General features: G+C 36.7%; 1 long non-coding RNA gene across 1 annotated transcript; it reads left to right on the forward strand.

The window, feature by feature from the left end:
- Positions 1-3,144: 3,144 nt before the first annotated feature.
- LOC110871246 lies at positions 3,145-4,678 on the forward strand. The gene is made up of 3 exons (XR_002553584.2): positions 3,145-3,299; positions 3,933-4,020; positions 4,492-4,678. It is a non-coding gene; the product is annotated as an uncharacterized LOC110871246 (long non-coding RNA).
- The last annotated feature ends 208 nt before the right edge of the window (positions 4,679-4,886 follow it).

Raw genomic sequence — 4,886 nt, forward strand, 5'->3', positions numbered from 1 at the left:
ATCTTGCTATTCTTGAATTCAGTACCATTATCACTTCGAATTCTTTTGATACGCCTTTGGTACAGATTCTCAATCTTCTTGAACAACGCCATCAAACTGTCAAACGTTTCGTCTTTCGTCTTCAAGAAAGAAACCCACGAAAATCTGGAATAATCATCAGTAACCACAAGACAATATTTATCTCCCGTAATACTCTTGACATTCATTGGACCAAACAAATCCATGTGAAGTCTCTCCAGAGGTCTTGAGACTGAATTGACTTGCTTTGTAGGGTGTGACTTTTTCTTTTGCTTGCCTTTAACACAACTAATGCACTCCCCTTCCAGATGAAAACCTTTGACATGAACTCCTGTAACCAAATCATTGTGCACCAAGTGATTCATTTTTCTAAGATGTATATGTCCCATCTTCCGGTGCCATAATCTCGATTCTTTTTCAGTTGCTCTGGACACGAAACAATGAGCCTGACCCGTGGTTGTAGTAGCTACGCTCATATCCAACACGTACCGATCATTAACTCTCGGTGCCCTCATGATAATCCATTCCTCAGGGATGACAAATCCTGGCTTCAAGATCAAACATTCTTTATCAGTGAAGTGAGTGGTATACATCCTGTCACAGATCTACGAGATACTCAACAAATTGTTCTCCAGCTCAGCAATGTAGTTAACTCTCTCAAACGTCACAATCCCGTTGGATAACGTTCCTTCACCAATAATCCTTCCTCCTTGATTACCCGCAAAGCCAACATAACCTCCATTGATATTCTTCACATCATACAACAATGCAGTCTTCCCTGTCATATGTCGAGACGCTCCACTGTCCATAATCCAACATGAAACTAATCTCGGAAGATCCTGCATATATAACAAACATGATTTAAAACTTCAATAAAGATGCCGATTCATGCTTCGCGATCAAGGAAGCTCCAGCAATTCAAACTGCTTAGTCAAACATCGTGTCCACCCAAGCCTCATCAGCCTTGGGTGTAACCTTGACAGTTTTAACTCTCGCAACTTGAATTTTAAAGTTTTTAGCCTTCAAAGGTGGAAAATTTGCATCATATTCAATCTGAATTTAATCCTCAGAAGGTGAAATCTTTTTCTCAGTTTTCGGTTTCCAAACTTGTTGAGATAATGCAACCCGTTTGTAAAATTTGTCATTTTTAGTTACCACTTTCTTTACAGTTCATTTTTCAGTTTGGTGTTGTCATTTCTCGCACTATTTTTCTCAACAACCATTGGTGCTTTACCCTTCACCTCAACTTTCTTCTGTTGAATCTTCACAGTTTTAGTCTTAGGATTCACGTTGGTACACTTTCGTGCAATATGACCAACTTGATTACATCTAAAGCATGTTCGAGTATCAGCCACTCGACTTGTGCCTTCAGACTGAACCTGTGAAGCTCTCTTCTCAAAGAATTCTTCATTCGATTTTGAAAAATTCTTTCTCTTCATCAGCAAGTGAACTTGAACTGTTCACAAACTTTTTCTTTTCGACAAACCTTTTGTTTTGAACATTTCCTCTCTGATAATTCTTACCACCCTGATAACCACCCGACCAATTGTTTCGATTTTTGTTGTTATAAAAACGCGGTGGAACAACAGGTTTCTTGTAGTATGATTTATCTTTTTCAAAGTTCATTTCTCTCTTTGTTTGACTCAGACTGTTCACTTCCGACAATTCAACTTCAACCAACTTGAAAACATTTCTTAACTTTTTCACATTCACATTCTCAATTGGAAACTCTGAATCCGAAAACAACTTATCAGATCCCGACATCTTGTACATGACAAGAGTAGGTTCATCATTTAAGTTGTTCTTGGACTTTTGTTTCGGAATGTATTTGTCCAAGAAACATCCATCTTCCTCAGTAGTGTCACTATCCGTTTTTAGCACATTTTCAACAACACTTTTTATAACATCATGTTGGACACTATCGTCATCGGAAGATGTGAACGTGATATCAATTGAATCAGGAAGTTTCACTTCACTTTCTGGTCCAATTTCAACCAACCCAGATTGCTTTTTCGAATAATTGTCCAGAATCGGTGGTGGAACTCTATGAAAACCCACCCCAGTTCCATCAGAATAAACATCTTCGCCAGCTTTGTTTTTCCCGATGGGTTTGGGAACAATGTGTTGCAAAACAAAGCTTGCGGAGCTGTAACTGTTAAGCTTCAGCTGGATTCGCTCGTTTTCGATTACAGCCTCTTGAACTTTAAGTTTTAGTTTAGCGATTTCATCCAGTTGTTGGTTGATTGATTCTTCTTTTACTCTAAGCACTGCTTTTAGTTGAATGTTTTCTTTATAAGTTTTACCATTTCGATCATCATTATCTTTCATTGTGCTTTTGAGTTTTTCAAACTTCTCAGAAATCTGACGGTTTTCAAGAATTAACTTTTCATTTTCTTGTTTAATTCTTTCATGATCAATTTTATCATTTTCAATTTGGTTAGTTAATTCTTTTATTCGTTCAGTTGAAGCTTTAACCCTTTTGTCACGATCAAGAATTTGATTCTCAACGTTTCTGACTTTTGCTGTCAGATCATCAACTTTCTTTCCGTTGAGATACGTGACTGTATTACAAAATTTGCACTCTTTGATGCAATTTTTGCAATTAACATTTCCATCAATTTGCTTACCTGACACATTTGTTGACAAGCTTGAACTGACCTGGCTTTTTGACTCAGACATGGAGTTAGAGTCTACCTCAAGTGCCTTAGCAGCCAGCACTTTGTCAGCCATTTTCCCAGGTTTTCAGCAGTCAACTCCTGCGTTGTGTCAATAACCCCAATATCAATTTTCTTTGACTTCTCTTTCTCTTCTTTCTCCTTCTTCTCTTTCTCTTCTTTCTCTTTCTCGTCTCCAGTTCCCTACCATTTATTCTGCCAATAATCTGTAACACCCCAAAAAGGGGTTTGGTAATTTAGACCCGGTTACTATTAAGAAATGGGTAACGTACCGTTAATGAGAAAAGTTAACCTGAAAAATGAGGATTAGCTAGGAATAATTAACCTAGTTGAGTATTGGTCTCGTTAGTAGTAAGCGAAGAGTTGTAGCCTTATTTGATTTAAACGAAACATGAGGGACCAAAGTGGGCTAACTTGAAAGTTGTTATATTAAATGAAAATAACACACACACACACACATTTTCGTGTGTGTTCTGTACGTGATCAGGGAAGGCTCTAGAGAGCCAAACCCTAGTTCATCATATATCAACCAATTGAAGCATGAATCGAGGCTCAAATTCAAGAAGGAACATGAATTAACGATCACCCAAGTTAGGGGATCATAAGGTATGTTGAATTTTGATGTTTAGTGAAGTTGAAAAATCTTGATGAACATCACAAGTAGTGATTTATGTATGAATTGTTTAGGTTATGGCCAAATTTACAATGTATGCTTGCTTAGGAACGAACCCTAAGTGAAGATTTTGAGTAAATTGCTATAAATTGAGTATTTTGATGATTTACTACACCTAGCTAAGTGGGTTTATGTCTAATTCATGAAAGGGTATGAAATTGATTGTGAAAATGTGTAGTATGTGATGTGTACATGCATATAGATTGAGTATGGTATATAATTGTATGATGTTTACTTGTATTGATGAATGGAAGAGATAACTAGGAAGAAGAACATGAAATACTTGTACATTATGCTTAGGAAGTAGTACGCACGCCAAGTGTTTGATGAAATGTCTAAAAGACAATAACAAGTGAAATTGTATGCAAGTAATGGGTAAATAGATATAATTCATGTGAAGATTATCTAGGGATGATGTCGAGTATACCTTATGCTTGTTTAAATGAATTAATGATGTGGAGTATGTTTCAAGTGGGTCGTATGTTAGATGTGAATTTGATATGGTTGTTCATATGTATGAGCATATATGCTAATAAGAATGTGAATGTAATGACATGAGTGTATAGGAATCATGTCAAGATGGATGGGAGCTTTGAAGGCTAACGGGCTAAGAGGACTCAATCAAGTAAGCGAACGAGAATACGGACGCGCAAGGTAAGTGCACTCCGAACTTACTCTTTAGTTGTTAATGTATTTATGATATGTGATTATTGTTGAATGCAATGTAAGAAGATATGGATTGATGCAAGTAGTAAGTTAAGTTTTAATGGAATGGGTTAGAAGTGGTTAAGAAAAAGATTCGATTTGGTTTGGGTAAGAAAGGGAACTTACATAATGAAATTATGCTTGAATGAATAAGATGAGTTATGTATATTTGAGGACATGATCATGTAAATGGAAGCTAATGTACTAATCGTTTTTCTCTTGAGAATTAATGTGTAGTATAGGCATGGTAACAAAGGATGTGAAGGTTGACTCCACAATCTGATGCGAGTAATCGAGTGGATGGATGAAGGGGCTAGTATAAGAAAAAGCATGAAATGTTGACGCGCTATTATGCTTGTGCTAAGATTTTTGTATTATGTCACCGGTTGCTAATAATGTGTTTGAATGTGGTGACTGCAGGCTATACATGTTTGGATGTTTCATCTAGAAGCGTACGCGGTTGAAGATCGAGTCAAGACACGGATTGTATGTGGGTGTATACGTAGTCACTTAATTGAGTCATGTATGTTAGTTTTTGCATTAAATTATAAAAGAGATTAATGTATTTAAATGAAAGAAAGAATATCATGAAGGAAATTTCTAGTTATGTAGTGTCCGCTGCGAATCTTAGGTTAAAGCGTTTTAGGGCGTTACATAATCATCCTCATCTTTGAACTCCTTGATTATGGCTTCCAGATCAAGAGTTTTGTCATCGACCGCAATATTTCCATCTTGATCAAGATAACACTCTCTGTCCGGATCCCATCTTCTCGCTCTCTTCGCTTCCAAATAGATACCAGGTATTCTAATTATTC

The sequence above is a fragment of the Helianthus annuus genome, chromosome 8 (genome assembly GCF_002127325.2).
Source record: "Helianthus annuus cultivar XRQ/B chromosome 8, HanXRQr2.0-SUNRISE, whole genome shotgun sequence".
Classification (NCBI taxonomy): Eukaryota; Viridiplantae; Streptophyta; class Magnoliopsida; order Asterales; family Asteraceae; genus Helianthus; species Helianthus annuus.